Source organism: Lepidochelys kempii, chromosome 9, assembly GCF_965140285.1.
Source record: "Lepidochelys kempii isolate rLepKem1 chromosome 9, rLepKem1.hap1, whole genome shotgun sequence".
In the NCBI taxonomy this organism is placed as follows: domain Eukaryota; kingdom Metazoa; phylum Chordata; order Testudines; family Cheloniidae; genus Lepidochelys; species Lepidochelys kempii.
The window spans coordinates 63,722,516-63,740,643 of NC_136388.1; the positions used below are offsets into that span (position 1 = coordinate 63,722,516).

General features: G+C 45.5%; 1 protein-coding gene across 1 annotated transcript in view; it reads left to right on the forward strand.

The window, feature by feature from the left end:
- The first annotated feature begins 7,408 nt into the window (after nucleotides 1-7,408).
- The window catches only part of LOC140917590 (gamma-aminobutyric acid receptor subunit gamma-4), a 110,844-nt gene continuing 100,124 nt past the window's right edge, over nucleotides 7,409-18,128 (forward strand). The window contains exon 1 of the mRNA XM_073360731.2: nucleotides 7,409-7,732. The gene's annotated coding sequence lies outside the window, so the exon portion shown is untranslated. The remainder of the gene's footprint in view (nucleotides 7,733-18,128) is intronic.

Below are 18,128 nucleotides of genomic sequence, written 5' to 3' on the forward strand. Positions count from 1 at the left end.
AGACTGGTGAGAGATCCAGTACCTTTATGAACCTCATTTGAGATCTCCAGTGTCCCAAGTGGAGCTAGTGGCACCTGAGAGACTAACCAATTTATTTGAGCATGAGCTTTCGTGAGCGACAGCTCGCTTGCATGCATCCGATGAAGCGAGCTGTAGCTCACGAAAGCTCATGCTCAAATAAATTGGTTAGTGGCTAAGGTGCCACACGTCCTCCTTTTCTTTTTGCGAATACAGACTAACACGGCTCCTACTCTGAAACCAAGTGGAGCTGACTCCTTAATCTAACTCGCATGGCATTATCCCACAGAGGGAGCAAGGCCTATAGAGAGAGGGGTCCTGTTAAAGGGACATTACTGAGCAAATGGCTTTACTGGGGATAGACCTGCCAAAAGGATAAACCTATTCAAGGGGCAGAGCTGTGAAAAGCATGAAGCTGCTCTAGAAATTGTCTTTTTACAGAGAGAGACGTGCTTATGGGATAAGATTGTTAAAAGGACAGAGTGGTTTAATATATCATGCTGTTAAATGCAGGGACACTTTAAAAGGATAAACCTGCTTAAGAGACAACAGTGTTAAGGGGACAGGTGTGCTCAAGAGGTAATGCTGTTAAAGAGAAAGAGCTGTTAAAGGAAAATGTTTCTTAAAGGCATATGCCTACCGAAGGGCTAGCACAGTTAGCACTATTTAAGGAAGCGGCATCTTAAAGTATTCCATTACTTTGTGTGTTGGCATGAGCTGTTGAATTGATTTATGCTGTTCTGAATTTGGGTACTTGACAAGTCAAGAATTTCTCATGCTGTCCCAGAGCAGATCAATGGATGGTGCAGCCAAAAGCCAGAAGTACCTGGATGTGGTCCTCCCCACTTTGGTCCCATCTCTCATGTGACTCTGAGGTGTCACCTGCCCCTAGATTAAATGCCCTCCCATCTCTCTCTCTCTCTCTCTCTCAATCTACAGTTTTCAGGGTCTTTTGTGGTTTCCAGCAAGGGGGGAGGGCTGAGCATTCATGAAAACTTAAACACTTTATTAATGCCGAAGTAAAAACAATCCTCTCCTTGTGTCAAGCTAAACTGCTCCTGAAGGCGGTTTGGAAAGAGGCCATGGCTCTCTATGATACTGGTGGCTTCAAGGCAGAAATATTTAGTATTTGACCTTGTTATTGTTCAGTCAGCCAAGTGCTTGGGGGTAGGGGGGGAGGAGTTGTGGCTCACAAGCTCGGTGTATTTAAAAGTAAAAACACTTCCTCTCTAGAGCAGGGGAAATGTCCATTTTTATTAAATTCTTTCTTTCTCTGCTACATCTGCATAAAAACAGGGCTAAGAGAGATCCGAGTCCCTTTCAGATCCTCCCCAAATTGCCCGAGGACAGCAGAAAGCGTGGGGATGAGAGAGAACAAATCCAATCTGTATTCGGGGCGCGGTAATGGATTGTTGGCTGGTACCAAGGACACTGCCAGAAGGGCCTCCAAGCACCTGTCAGGAAAATGTACTGACGCAGGGCACAACTTTTACTGACTCTGCCCATTCATTACTGACAGGGACAGTAGGACGTTGTCAGGAAGGCAGCGTGACTTTCAAATGCCCAGCTCACTGAATGCAGTTATTCTCTCAAAAATGTAGTTAGCCAAATGGTATGCAGAGCTGGACTATCCAGTAATGCCAGCTAGCAGTTCAGAACATGCTTGGGTGGCCACACAAAGCCATAAACCCTTCTCCTGTTGGCATCTATGCCCAGGGGAGAACAGAAATCTTGTTTAATTGCTTCTCTTCATGGGGGCTGTAACCAGAGTCCGTTCCAGCTAACTACAGCAATCCTGTTCCAATTCTTGTCTTCTGCAGCAGGCGATTGTCCCCAGGCCCTGTTCCAGCGAGACACAGAGATTCACTTGTGTTTCTTTTCTTCCTGCTGTCAGGGTCTGTTGCAGCTGGGCACAGGAAGTCATTTATGTTCTCCTTCCCGTGGCTTTGCACAGCGTCAATGCCAGGTGGGCACAAAAAACACACAAGCAAAAACAAAGTTATCTCCATGAACTAATCAAGCTTTCTTCTGGAGGCTAGGAAGGAACAAAGAGAGAGAGAGAGATTGTGATTGCTAAATACTTGGGAGTTTTTCAGACCCTGCAGTGGCAGGGGACATACAAACACCTAATACAGCCAGATAGATAGGAGCAATATGTGAAGCGGTAGTTAGAGCAGGCCTCGGAAATATTGCATGTGACCAGAAATAGACACATATATATGCCTTGCTCTATAGCCACATGCACACAGAGAGCAGGGTAACATGATAGCACAGTATGGTGTCAGTGGTGTAAAGGTTTTTTCGGACTGACCAGCATGACTCAAGAGTGAGCAAGACAGGCAAAGCAGCCCATACCACCAGGTGTTCTCTCTAGAGACCATGAGTGTGCATGTATAATGCTGACAGACCCCAGTCGTAGACGGGCAGGATCGAACCTGGGACCTCTGGAGCTTAGTGCATGAGCCTCTACCGCATGAGCTAAAAGCCAGCTGGCTGATAGCTAAAGCTGTAGAACAGACTAATTTTCTCTCTCTCTTTAAGTGGTCTCGGTGCCACTAGATGGGACAGACCACCACACCCAGCATGTGACCTCTTTACTGTAGGAGTCAACCCCAGTCTGCAGGCCCAGCTGCTTTCAGTTCTATTATGGTTTTTTAATCTGCCCTGCTCCATGTTTACCTTATTTTCTGTCCCTTTCTGCCTCTCAAGCTTCCTATTCTCCATCTTCTTGGCTTCTTCTTTTCCTCATTTCCTACTTGTTCCTTCTCTTGCTCTCCACCTCCATTCAGTCCTTCTGCTCCTATCTTCCCACTCATTCATTCATTCTCTTCCTCACCCACAGCCAGTCATCTCCACCCAGCCAGCCACACACCCAGTAGGCCAGTCACCCAGCCTCACATTCAGTCACCCAGGCTTCTCTGTATCTCTGGAGACAAACTGGGCTTGCAGTCTGACTGCTGAGGGAAGCATGGGAGGGGGCCTGGAGGCCTGAGGAGAAGATGCTTCTGGAGCGGGGCGGGACAGAGCACCCCAAGCTGCTGCAGCAGACAGGGCAAGGAGCAAATCAAGCTTCCGGCACCATCAAAGAGCTGGGGTGGGAGCAGTTCCTGGCTGTGGCCAAAATGGGGTGCTGCTATGCAAAAGTTCAGTACAGCCAGCACCCTGTAGCCGGAGGTGAAAGCACACTGGTCCTTTCACCAGACAGCTGCTGGCCAAGTGGGCTGATGCCTATTTGTCTGGTTCTCCAAACTGAACCTGCATACTAATTATAACTGGGGCCATTGCAGGTTAGGCACTTGGGGTCTTGTGGAGCAAGACTATCATACAGTATAAGCCAAAGAGAGGTTGTGTTGATACCCACCTGAACGTATAAGATGGACAACACGTAGCTGTTCCGGTGTGCATTAACAACAGTGGATCCTCTTGCAGTGGTGGCCTGGTTTAACTCCCTTACCTTCTTTTCTCTGGCTTCTCTGTCGGGCACCAAGAATGATACACCCCACGCTTCAGTTGCATCATCAGCTGCCATGGTTTCTCACATTCCATCACAGGACAGCAGGATGTTTTATACTACAACTAGTTATTGCCGGGGGTCACTGTATGATATATCTAGAAAGCCAAGAATACCACCAATCACAAACAAATCAGGTTCAGGTCTGTCTTCAGACACATGTGCAACGTCCCTTGAAGTCAATCGTAATGGTGCATGTCCTGATATAGGAAGTCTAAAGCCTTAATGAATAAGGGCTGGATCCTGCACTGGTGCTGATATTTCGTCACCAGAAATACCATGAAAGCCAATATTGGTGAAGTGGGAATTTCACACAAACCTAAGGGAAGAGATGTTTTCCGTCAAACAACTTTTTAAGTACCACTTAGCACTTGTTACCTACCAATGCGGAGAAACGTTTGTACCTGGCTCTAAGGGTCCCTTCTACTGAGTACAGTGAGCTAGCACAGCACTCGATCCGATATGTATTGACATCACCAGAAAGACTCCTACTGACTTCAAAGGGTATTGGCTACAGCCTTTACTCAATGCTGTTTAAAGGGACCGTCAACTTGACAACCCCATTTCTGTCTGACTATTGACTTACTTTGTACATTTGGCCCTTTGGCCCAAATCCTCCAAGGTATTTAGACACCAAACTCCCTTTGATTTCAATAGGAGTTAGGTGCCTAAATACTGTAGGATCTGCAACTTTCTGCATTCCCTTCTATAGTCAGCCAGTTTTCCCCATTGCTTTTCATGCAGCAACCAGGAAGGGGGAGGACATTACAAATAATAACAATTTGATTATAACAACCCAAAACTTGGGAGTAGGATCGCGGAACAGGGATAATTTTCATCACATTTCTTTTAATGGACTAGATTTCAAGTTGAAGGTGTCCCTTTAATTAAACAGATGAGGTAGTATTTTGAAATCACACTATTGTCCTGTCATGTGACAACAAATCATTTAGACTCTCGCTGCCCATTGGCCTTTTGAGCTCCAAAGGCCAATATCTGACTTCAAGATGGCAGCACCAGCCATTTCGTTAGCTGCAGTGTTGGTGTCTGATCACAGATGTTGGTAACGTTTCATGAGCAAAATGCAAGGCAGTCCATCGCAATGAAAAACACTCTGCAACAAAACACCAGAGACAGCCTTGTTCTGCTGCCTCAGGTTGAATCTGCTCCCATGTTGCCTCTTCTGTATTGTTTCCCCATCTTGTAAGACTGTCTTTACTCCACTATGGGAAAGAACTTAGCGAGCAGCAGTTTAATGCATGACAATCCTCTTATTACTCCTAAGAGCGCAGCTGTAAATAATTAACGACTTGAGAAATAGAGATTTTTTTTTTAAATTGTTGACTTTATTTTCTTTCTTGACTGGCTATTAGCGACCTTCTTAAAGGATTTCTTATGGAAACTGTGATCTCTCTGTCTCTCGGTCTCTGAGGTGTGTGTTTCGAATGCTTTCTGGTGCAATGTTTAATGCTGTTTGTATTTCTGAAGTGTAATTTTCAACCTTTGCTGGAAACCTAATTCGCCTGGTTTTAATTGGTGGGGCTCAGAGTCCTGCGATTTTTTGCAGCATTTAGCTTTTTTGATAAGTTAAAGCAAGGAAAAATGTTAAGCAAATAAATAAAACACAACAAACTTCTGAGGAGAGATTTGAAACAGAAACTGGATGACGGAGACCAATGATCTGAGTGGATGAGGAAGATTCTTCCAACCCAAGTATTAATCTCCTGCTATACTACGCCAGACGGGACTGTACAGTCTCTTCACTGAATTAGATCATCCCGCCATCTGCTGTACATACTCTCTCAAACTCCAACTGAAATAAATAAATAAAAAATTCATATTTTAACAAATTCTGAGCACTTATTTTCTTCAAGCAGAATGTGCTGAATTCCAAAGGGGAGTTGATGTGTTGGGGAATGGTGAGCAGGGAGGTGGTTCTTGGAGCCTGGATGATGCATCTGCTGCATGCAAGAAGTAGTCCCATTGACAGAGCGTATTAAATATATTACCCATTTAAAAAGAAACATTCCATTGAAAATAAAATATCTTGAAACCACTGCAGGATTTTTTTAACAGGCACTGTAGTGTTATGATGTAAAAGTCACAGGTATGACTACAGTAAATGCCTTCGTTCAACTACAATCTACATACTCGATACAGAAATCTCCAGGTGAAATTCAATGGGCCACGCTATGCAAAGGTCAGACTAGATATTCATAATGGTCCTTTCTGCCTCAAAAATGTATAAAATCCAACCTATTTCTTGCTAGGCAGTGCCAGAATAGAAGAAAGAAGGGGCAGAATTGTATTGTACCAAACTCAGCACTGCATAGAAGGTTGACTACACTGGAGAATATTAACTGGCACGATAGCTGGGAACATGCTATTGACTGCTTTACAAGCTAAATGTGATGATATCTTTAGTCTGCATAAATCACATTTTTTAAAAGTGTGGCAACCTATAAACCTTTAATAACAAAGCATTATTTCTACCCGACAAAATTCCTTAGGGCATGAATAAAATTATTATGGTTAAAATATTTAAAAGTCTTTAGCTAGCTAGATTAGGTTAGATGAAATCACCCACCCCAGAGAGTCTGGCCCCCACGACGGGTACTTTTCCCTCAGCATGCAGCTACTGATAAATGGCACAGGGGTTTTCACTAAGAAAATACTGTTTTCAGTAATAAAATACAGTATGGAAATGACAATAATGCTGGCAATTGTTCTCAAACAAGTTTTGTTTTAGGGTGGGGGAGGAGCCAATATTTTTTAGGAAAAAAATTAGTGTGCAAAATCATTTTAACCAGCTCTACTGTAGAGGCTCTGTAGAGAGAGCAGTGAAACACTATTCTCCCTCCCTGGATTTCCCTGCATGCCATCTGGATGCTGCACCGGGGGCTTGCTGGCGGGACAATATCTCCAAACATATTGCAACCTTGAACAAAAAGTGATGCATTGGAATTTGCAGTATTCAGCTCAATCCACCCTCTTGCTCCAAGATTCAGATGACATAGGAGAATAAGGGATGGTCAGGCTCACAGCTGCTGTGGCAGATGGATGGTGACTGTGGGCTTTGGATTTGGGGGCTCGTATGTTTATTCCTGAAGAAAGAAAGAAAGAAAGAAAGAAAGAAAGAAAGAAAGAAAGAAAGAAAGAAAGAAAGAAAGAAAGAAAGAAAGAAAGAAAGAAAGAAAGAAAGAAAGATTAGAAATTGAAGTCCTTACTCATTTGTTACTCAGCTTTTACTTAGTCAAAACTCCACAGGGTTGGGCTTAGTATGGAAAGATCTTTCTGATTCTGAAGGCAACAATACACTGGTGAAAAGAGGTTCACTATAGTGCTGCTTATTTATCTGAATTTGGGGAAGAGGGAATAGAGAGGGACAGATGATATTGTCCAAAGTGAAGTACTAATGGAAGTACATAGAGCCAGGAGAATTCAGGAGGAGAAGGCATAGCAGAAGAGAGTGTTTATTGCACTGGTAGAGCAGGTAATTAGATACAGGCTTATTACAAACAACAGATAACATTATTACTTATTTGTATTATAGGAATGCCAAGAGACCCCAGTCAAGGTGGAGGCCTGTAATAGGATACATTGATCCTTTAAGGCCAGAGGGGCAAATTAGGAATTCTGGAGCAGATGAGGACCTACTGAATTGCAGGGACAGATGCTGGAGGTTTTTTTCAGGGTAATAGTTAGTGCCTGAGGATAGATCCCAGACTACTGTTTCTTTAAGGGTTCAGGCAGAGGAGTCATGTAGTGAAGAGTGGGACATGGCTCCCATCTCTCCCAGCCAATCAGGACAAGCTCTGGGAAAGAGGGCAGTCTATAAATTTGCCTCTTCCCTTATAGGAGGGAGCAATTAGCAGAAGGACTGCTTGCTTCCTGACTTCCCCTTGCCAAGGGGAGAAAGGACTGAGATGGTTTGACTTGACCATCAAGTGATGGAGGAAGGCTGGAAGACTGTGCCCCGGGCGGGCCAGGGGGAAGAACTTTTGTTATGAAGGTTTTGTTTGGTGTTCTGTTTGTTTCACAAGACTTTGCTGCCAGTCTGGGTGGAACCAGGTGAAGGCAATTTAAAGGGACCTGCTGGGAGAAGCCAGCTGAAGGGCTACAGCCTATGACAAGACCCCATTATATAGTGGGCTGACTTAGCCCCAAAGAGTTTACAGTCCAACTAAACAAGCCAGACAAAAGGTAGGAGAAAGGAACACAGAGGGAGATGTGGGAAGAACCTTAAATTGGGGTGGTGGGTATGTTGCAATTTAAATCTTCCTTATGTTGGTCTGATTTATTGATTGGAATGGCAGAGGGAGTAGCAGAAAAGGAACTGGGTGTAATGAATGTTATGAGAAGATCCTGAAGTATTGGCGATTTGAGACTAAGTTGTGTTGGCAGAAAAGCTAGCTTGGCACATTTTGAAAGGTGCTGAGCAACTCTCAGGAGGTATAGAGCATTGCCTGCACTATGCTTGATTCCAATCAGTATCAGGCCCTTTGCTTTCATAAGTACCAAAAAATGCACTCCGCTCATCACAAATAGTAGCCACAAGAATGCACTGGGCTCTGGGATGTTGTTTGCTGGAATGTAAAAGAAGATTGCATCTGGACTGATCAGTGCTCCCATCGGGACCAGCATTTCAAATCACAGACTCTATGAATTGTCAATTGTGTTCGAAAATAAGACCCTGATTATAATCAGCATTACTGAGCCTGCTGTGACTGATAGCCATTTTGCAAAAGTGACCCAGTGTGTGTCACTGACTGCAGATAAGTCAACCTCTCTGTTTCCATCTCTGCGTTGAGAGAGAGAGAGAGACTGCTTTTAAAGGAACGTGGCAGCTGGATTTTTTTGTTTGTTTGTTTTAATTTGCTTAGTGTGTCTCATGAAGCCCACTTAAATTAATTGTTATGGGACTTATTTTTTATTAATTCTTCATAATTTCATGGATGGCAGGTTGTGGTCTTTATTGAAACCCAGTGGGGAATTTCATGCTTTTCAACAAGAAACAAATATGGTTCATTTAAACTGGGGTGTCAGAAAAAACTTATGACCCCCCCCATTTTCACACTTAGCTAAAATTAAGGCGGTAAATACCCCCCCCCCAGTAAATCCTGAGAAGAATAGGAAGCGGGGCAGATTCTCCTCCTACAAAGCTTAGTTTCTCTACACTGCCCCTGGCTCTCAGTGCTTTACATCTCCATGTAGAGAAACGTGTTCTCCTCTCCATTCTCCACGGCAGGATGTTGGGGGTGGGGGGAAAAGAGACAAGTGGTTCAACATAGGGGCTCCGGGAATTTAGCAATGTGAGACAGTAGGCTGGCTTCCCAGCTATGATTAGTCCTATTGATATCACTTAGACAGTGTGATATGGCCTGACCGTAGGCAGAAATGGTTTCCTAAGAAATAATCCTGTGCGGAGAACCTACCTTCTAAGTGTAGAATAGCCAGAAGGACCTACACCCAGGCCCCAGGATAGGGAGTGGATCACAGGTATGCCAAAGATGTGGTTGGATTGCACTGCACTATGGCTATTCTCTGCTTTCCAGGGCTCATAGGAAACTTACACTGGAGCCTGGTTAGATCACTACATGGCCCTACGATACGGGGAATGCAATACCTGGTGTTTCATGGGAAAATGAAGAATTCCTTCTTCTGAGCAGGTCTGCCAACTTTCTAATAACACGAAACCGAACATCCCTGCCTGGCCCCTTCTCTGAGGGGGCCCTGCTCACTTCTCTGAGGGGCCCCTGCTCACTTCATCACTCACTCTCCTCCACCCTCACTCACTTTCACTGGGCTGGGGGAGGGAGTTGGGGTGTGGGGGATATGGGCTCTGGGCTCAGGGTACAGGCTCCAGGTGGGGCCAGAAATGAGGGGTCAGGGTGCAGGAGAGGGCTCTGGGATGGGGCAGGAGGTTGGGGTGTAGGAGCAGGGTGAGTGCTCCAGTTGGGGGTGTGGGCCCTGGGGTGGAGCTGGAGATGAGGGGTTTGGGGTACTCCAGGGGGCTCCAGGCTGGGGCAGGGGGTGGTGAGGGCTCCGGCTCGGGGTGTGGGCTCTGGGGTGGCACCAGGGATGAGGAGTTAGGGGTGCAGGACGGGGCTCCAGGCTGGGGCAGGGGGTTGGAGCGTTGGAAGGGGTGTGTGAGCTGCAGGCTCCTGGAGGGAGTTTGGGTGTGGGAGGAGACTCCAGGCTGGGGCAGGGAGTTGGGGTGCGAGAGAGAGTTTGGGATGCGGGATCCTGGTGGCACTTACCACAGCTCTGAGGAAGCAGCCACCAGGTCCCTGCAGCCCCTAGGCCAGAGAGGATCCACACGCTTCCCTCCGCCCACAGGTGCCACCCCCACAGCTCCCATTGGTCTCAGTTCCCAGCCAATGGGAGCTGCAGAGCTGGCACTCAGGGTGGGGGCAATGTGCAGAGCCACCCTGGCTGCCCATGTGCCAAGGGGCCCCAGGGCATGCTGGTCACTTCCAGGAGATGCATGGAGCTAGGGCAGGCAGGGAGCCTGCCTTCGCTGTGGGTCCTCGCTGCGCAACCAACTGGACTTTTAACAGCCCAGTTGGTGGTGCCGACTGGAGCCGCCAGGGTCCCTTTTCCATCGGGCGTTCTGGTCAAAAACCAGATGCCTGGCGACCCTACTTCTGAGGAATAAGTGGATCCATGAACAAACCCCTTTTATCATGACTAGAATTCTCCCAACCAGATGAAGCTGTTTATTTATTAATGCTTTAGGGATAGGTAGCAAAGAAGCACTATATAGATCATTATACGTGTCATTGTACATCTCTCTAATCACATGTAGCATTATGAATTCACTGCCAGAGGTAGTCACTGCTAAAGGCAGATACTGGCCTTGATGGGCCAATCATCTGAACTGGTATCACAAACCCTCTGTTCCTACCACAGGTCTGATCTGAAAGCTGGTACTGCATTAAGCATATTGCAATTGGCAACAGCCTGGTATCCTTTTGGTTAAGGGGAAGACCATCCTTTTGGTATAGGCTCCTGGTTTTGCAAAAGGTTCCCCAGGGCTCTCCTCTCCACAACAGCTTCCCACTATTCTTGTGCAAACCTTAGATAGTTTGGATCAGATCCAAGAGTTTGAAACAAAATTTCACCAGGGATCTCAAGTTCTAAGGCTTTTAGGCTCAGCTGTTGCTGCCAAGGCTTCCAGGCTTTCAGCTCTATGGCAAGGATCCTGGAAGTTCTGGGGTCCTGGATGCTGGGGAAGTCTGCATGGCTGGGCCGTCCTGGAACTGTGGTCCCTGGAAGACCCTAGAGCCCCGATAATGAGGCAGTCTGCCAGGCAGATTGCCAAGGAGCTGGGTGGGTGAACTGGCAGACAAGTTTCAAAATCTGCCCATCTTCCATCAGATCTAATTTGGCAAATTGCTGCAAAACATTTTCAATGCATTTTCCAGTGTCCAACCAGCTCTGCCATTCATTGAAGATACACCAGAGTTCACTATATGAGGATCTGGCCCATCCTGTATGTTTGATCTGTCTGTGCAGGGACTATGTCATGATGTGGGATGCAATACAGAACATTTGCCCCTAATGCTTTTTGATCCAACGCAGAATCCACAAAGAGCAGAGTGAGATTCTGAGACATGCCAAAAAAAGTGCTACCAGATCTTGTTGGGAGTCATGTTTACAAACTTTGGATCCATTAACGTGAGAACAATTGCATACTTAATTTGCACTCGGATTGTGCACACAAATAGGGTAAGTGGACTACTTTTTGCCTACAATTGTCTTAATTAGGCAAGCCCTAATTTTATCAAAGTCAGACCCATTCTCTTTTTATACACATGAAGAAGTTTACAGTTTGTTTTTTTATTTAATGGCCTTTTATATATTTTTATAGGTTAGCAATCATTGTTTCATGACATTTTACTTTGCTAATTTTAGAGCATAATTGTTGGCCTGCATCACTGGGCTTTTTGTAGTTCTGTTGTCTATGGAGATGGTTTGCGCAATTGGGTTGAAATACAGCTGATAGTGACATCATTTGAAAACAAATAATTAATTCGATCAGTTGGAGAGTGGGCTTTGTTGTCATGGTAACCTTCTTGGTATTGAGGCTCACAGAAAGAGGGCAGGTAAGTGTTTTGAAATTGCCTTCACTTGACATATTTCAGCAAAGAAGTCTAAGGACAATTTCAGCAAATGAAATTTCAAATGTCCCACTGAAATACCTCATACACTAAATTGCTTTCTTGCCTGAAGGAGCTGGAATGAAATTTGGATGGAGAGAGTGCTTTTCATAGTCAAGGTATCCTAAAACACTTACAAGGCAAACTGAATTAAACACATACACACTGCCTTTTAGATTAGAATTGGGTTTCCCAACTGGGGATATTGGTCATTCCACCAGCATAATCCCCTGTCACACCAAAGAGAATTTCTGTCAGCTTGCTAGAAAATTGACCAAAAAGCCTTCTCGCCCCCCCACCCCCAAAGGTATCAGTTAATGAACCATAAAATAGCAAGGAGAAAAGGCATTTTTAAAAAGACCAGTCAACATTCAGCAAGTTAACTGAAGAGCCTAAGAACTGTATTTGCATGTGAATGTGCATCTTTCTGATCGGCTGCAGCATATCAAGGATAGTAGGACCTGCTGGTATCACAGTCACCATCTGTGATTCCATCCAAATGCTGCCCCCAAAACACACCAGACAGTGCACAAATTCAGATCTAGAGCCACATTTTTGCACCTTGGGCCCATCCTTATTGCTGTGGACTTTTAAAGTTAGGCACCTAAATCCAAATTTGTGTCATCTGGTCCAGAATGAGAAATATACAGCCCTTCTGGATTGCAGTCTGACTTGGAATCATAAGGACAGGTCCATGCCTTATGGATTCACAAGTGAGCATTCCCCACCCTAAAATGAAAAATTGCTGGGGTGCAGAATTGAGATTCCCAGTTTGGATGCAAAAACCAGATGAAACGCTACAGTTTCAACTACATTTCAGTTTGAATCCAGACCCCAAAATCAAATTCAGACTCAGCCCCAAGAGAAAGTTCCCACAAACTCCTACAGAATGAAATGCAGATTTCTACACAATCCCAAGAACCGGATGCTGCAGAGACTTTAGTCAATGGGATTAATTAAGTCAATGGGAGGCAGAGTTGCTTTGTGGATAGAGAACTGGACTGGAATGCAGAGCTGGGTGACCTTGGGCAAGTGATTTCAGTTTTCTGTGTCTCGGTTTGGCCATCTGTAAAATGAGGATGATGACACTGAACTCCTTTGTAAAGTGCTTTGAGATCTAAGAACATAAGAACGGCCCTGCTCGGTCAGACCAAAGGTCCATCTAGCCCAGTATCCTGTTGTCCGACAGTGGACAATGCCAGGTGCCTCAGAAGGAATGAGCAGAACAGGTAATCATCAAGTGATCCATCCCCTGTCGCTCATTCCCAGCTTCTGGCAAACAGAGGCTAGGGACACCATCCCTGCCCATTCTGGCTAGTAGCCATGGATGGACCTATCCTCCATGAACTTAGCTAGTTCTTTTTTTAACCCTGTTATAGTCTTGGCCTCCACAACATCCTCTGACAAAGAGTTCCACAGGTTGATCTATGGATATAAAGTGCTATATAAGAGCTAGGTATGATTATTATTCACTGTGCATAAAGTTAAGCATACATTTAAGTCTTTGTAGGAGCAAGATCCTAGCACTCAACCTTTTGGGATGATGCCTTCCCAAAATATCCTGGCTTTTCCTTTAGCCTTAGTTGGGAGACTAGTTTCTGGAAGCACTTACCATAGTAAACGATTTCAGAGTGGTAGCCATGTTTTTTCTGATACAGACTAACAACAAGGAGTCCTTGTGGCGCCTTAGAGATCAGCACTTTTATTTGGGCATAGCCCACGAAAGCTTATGCCCAAATAAATTTGTTAGTCTCGAAGATGCCACATGGACTCCTCACAGTCACAGTCAAAGAGGTGCCTATCACTTTCTCATATAAAGGAAACTTTATTTTCTTAAAGGCACTTACAAAAGGAAGCCTATTTCAGCTCAGCTGCAACTGGCATTGGGGTGGGGTGGGGAATAACAAAGGGAAACCCAGCTGAGCCAGTAAAAATAAACTGACCAGGTGGTGATTTGTTGAACCCTATAATCAGACAGCACTGGGAAACTGGGGCAACCAGCAGAGAGCAATTAGTGTGGCACCTGAGGAAACATAGCCTTGGGACAGGGAAGAGAAAGACATGGGGAATGAATAGCAATGCAGCCTGCTCACCTTGTGTTTGAAGCAGGACAGAGAGAGATGGAATTCCAGTTGTACACTATTCTATCAGTTCTATTTAGCATCTAAATAGAAGCTTAGAAAAGAGACAACTAAGGTGGGATATGATAGAGCTCTATAAAATCATGACTTGTGTGGAAAGAGTGATTAAGGAAGTGTTATTTTTCCCTTCACATAACACAAGAACCAGGGGTCACCCAATGAAATTAACAGTCTGCAGGTTTAAAATAAACATAAGGAAGCATTTCTTCACACAACCCACAGTCAACCTGTGGAACTCCTTGCCAGGGGATGTTGTGAAGGCCAAAAGTATAACTGGGTTCAATCCAGAATTAGAGAAGTTCATGGAGGATAGGGCCATCAATGGCTATCAGCCAAGATGGTCAGGGATGCAACCCCTGCTCTGGATGTCCCTAAACTCGCAGCTGCCAAAAGCTGAGACTGGACAACAGGGGATGGATTACTCAATAAATTGCCCTGTTCTGTTTGTTCCCTCTGGGTCACCTGGCATTGGGAACTGTGGGAAGACAGGATATTGGGGTAGATGGACCATTGGTCTGACCCAGTATGGTCATTCTTATGCTCTGAAGCTTTCGGCCAAAATTTATCCCAACTGGGTGCCTAAAGTTTAATTCTTATGTCCATAGTTAGGTGTCTTGTGTTTTAAAAGCACACAAAAATGATTAGGGGACTGGAACACATGAGTTATGAGGAGAGGCTGAGGGAGCTGGGATTGTTTAGCCTGCAGAAGAGAAGAATGAGGGGGGATTTGATAGCTGCTTTCAACTACCTGAAAGGGGGTTCCAAAGAGGATGGCTCTAGACTGTTCTCAATGGTAGCAGATGACAGAACGAGGAGTAATGGTCTCAAGTTGCAGTGGGGAAGGTTTAGATTGGATATTAGGAAAAACTTTTTCACTAAGAGGGTGGTGAAACACTGGAATGCGTTACCTAGGGAGGTGGTAGAATCTCCTTCCTTAGAGGTTTTTAAGGTCAGGCTTGACAAAGCCCTGGCTGGGATGATTTAACTGGGAATTGGTCCTGCTTTGAGCAGGGGGTTGGACTAGATGACCTTCTGGGGTCCCTTCCAACCCTGATATTCTATGATTCTATATCAACTGTTTGATCTTCAAAACTGCTGAGCGTACAGCCACCCCCCAAAGTCAATGGGAGTTGCTGGGTACTCAGCGCCTTTGATAATCGGGCCCCTTGGTAAGATGCCTTCGGGTGGCACTTGCCAAACTGCTTGGCCTTGGCCTAACTGCCATGGCAGTTGGCATGGCTTTCATGGAAGGCAGTGGCAGCAGCCATTTAAGTGGGAGCAGAGTTAGGTCAACACTGGGCATTTTGGAAAATCCCACTTGACACGTGGGTTTAGGAGTCTAGTTTTAGGCACCAAGGTTTGAAAAGCATTAGCCTCTGCTTTTACCCAGGGGGATATCTTCAGAAACACCCATGGGATTTAGGAGTGCAAATTGCAGTGACTTTCAGTGGGAGTGGTGCACCGAAATCCCTGGAAAGGAGGGAGGAGAGCCTTTCTCGCAAATCAGGGGTTCTGCTGCAGCTCTTTGTGCTAACACCGCCAGGTTGCTGCTCTATTTCCCTTTTATTTTACAACTTTCTCAGGTAAATTTTCAAGATTATGTAAATAAGAGTCCCGTGGTGAGGACTGGAGGCAGGAAAAGACAGGTGGTGTGCAAGATTCCTCTGTGTAGCTCTGAAAATGAACCTCAGTCCTGACCCACAGCCTCGCTGCTATTCCGGTACTGGCTGCTAATGAACCTGCCTCCAGCTCAGAAAATGAACCCCCATCCATATCAGCAACACCTCAGCTATCCTGATCCTAGCTCCCCCTGCACTGTTTTGGAGGGAGGGGGGAGAACCGAACCGAACCTCCATCTTGACTTGAAGCTCTTACTGTGCAACTCCTGGTATTCTTCTGACCAGAGACTGCCAAACAAAGTGGTAGTTTTACTGATGAGGTAAGTGTTTCCCCAGAGCACTGAGCTTGTTTTTACTAGTGATCAAGACAGACCTTCAGGGACAAGACATGAGCGTAGAGGCTCTTGCTGTACCTCAAGCACACTGTTAAAGCTACACGTTGCTCCGTGGATACAGAGCACATGTTTACACACAGCAGAATGACAAAGAACTCCCCAGCAATCTGTCTAATGCAAGGTGCGGATTGTGAAATCGAGGACTTTAAATGTCAGTATATGTTGACACCCCCCACTGGTAACTTATCTCCATGGCACCTGGCTCATATTGTCTATTTTGGGTTTTCCTTGTAAATGCAATAGCTGGTCAAAAGGTTAAAAAGCAAAAACTCAAACTCATGCATATTTTACACATAAAAGCACACAAATCTCAGTGTAACACAGCATTCTGGGGTGTAAATATGGGAAGGAACCAGGGAAGGCTGTGCAATTCTTGTTGTTATTTTAGGTGGCTCGATGTACTTGCAACCTTGCCAGAGCCAAGCAGGAGGACTCTGCTGGATGGTCTAGAGCAGGGGTTGTCGCAACAAGTGCTGGTGGCCGCACTGAACCTTTTTCCAAAAATTATTTCTTTTTGGTAAAGATAATAAAGTAAGATGCACATATATCCATCCGAATCATTGCAATTTATTTATGGAAGGTTTGGGGTGGGTTTTTTTTTTTGTGGACTCAATAATAAAAATCGTATACAGTTGTCTCTATTCTTTACTGGACCTAACAGAATAGAAACACAACTAAGGTGCTTTGCATGTTCTTGTCCTCTTTATTATTGTTTCTTTTACTTTTTTGGTAAAAATGGGTGTCTGTATAATGATTCTGAAGTACATTTAAAAATGATTTGACATAATAGAAGTCCAAATAATAATGAAAAACATACCTGGGTGGCTTGGGTCTGCGGAAGGGAGGGGAAGGGACACACAGCTGCAGCCAGCCCAGGCCTCCTGCCGGCAGGTGTTGGGCGTGGGTCTCGGGGCTTTGGCAATTTAAAGGACCCGGGGCTCCGGCCACCACTACCGCAGTGGAGCTGGGGCCCTTTAAATTGCCACCTGAGCCCTGCTACCACAACCCCAAGGCTCCGGCAGTGGGGCTCGGGAGGTGATTTAAAGGGCCCAGGGCTCTGGCCGCTGCAGGGAGCCCTGGGCCCTTTAAATCGCCAGCCTGGGGAAGCTGGTCCAGTCCAACATGGCGTACTGGCTTACTTTCACCTCTGTTGACCTCCGCACTCCCCCAGCAGGCCCCCCTGCCTGCTGCTCACCTTGTTGCTCTCCTCACCCCTTCCGCACCGCCTCATCTTGCTCCTTAAACGTTGTTTGTCCCACCTGTGTCTCCAGAGAGGCAGCGCATGCAGGAGCAACAGGGACAAAAGGGAGGGACTGATGCTACCCCCTCTCCCCTGCACTGCCCAGGAAACTACTGTGACTGCATTTGTGAAATGGTGGGCTAGAGTCACCCAGAAACTGGATATGGGGGCCACTAGGCATGCACATCAGCTACTTGCTGCTACTCCAGTGATTTCCACTGTGGGCAGGCAGTCTGGCAGGATGCACCCAGAGTTACCCTCTAAGGGAGGAACCAATGGGAATTCAAGGGAAGGAGTTTATAAAAAGAGGAGTCGGGGACAGAATGGAGAAGGAGGATTCAGGGCTGAGTAGTGAAGCAGCATGGGAACCAGGAGGATTTGCTGTAAAGTTTGTGTTCTAGGGACCTTGCCAGCGTATTACATTTAGACTGCAGGCTCGCTCACCTCACCGGAGGAAAAGATTGCTAGAATTGCCGCAAGCTGCAGGCTGCCATTGCAGAGACTCAACGGGAGTTGGAATGAGGCTGTGGGACTATCACTTGTTTCCCAGACTTTGAGGAGTTGGTGTGCCCTACAGATGGATTGGACCCCATTCCACAGTGACTCAGAAGGGTAAATCTCCCAGAGAAGAGCCCAAGGGAAGTGTATTTGTGCGTGCATAATTATATTCCTCATTTGAACTATGAGGATAACAAATAGTAAAAACCCCGGAAAGTGATGTCTTCCAAAGAGTCAATTGAAGATATTCACAGTTGTTTCAATGGTTATAAGTAAACTGCTATATTCCTATAGATGTTTTCCTTGTAGGGATTTGTGTCACTCTCCTATTAGAGATTTAATTGTGTATAATATATACACCGTGTCTTGTGATGGAATCTAGGAGCTCAATCTATTTAGCTTAATACAGAGAAGATGAAGGGGTGACTTGATCACAATCTAGAGATGTACCTACATGGAGAATGAATATATGATAATGGGCTCTTCAGTCTAGCAGACATAGATATAACAAGATCCAATAGCTTGAAGTTGAAGCTAGACAAAA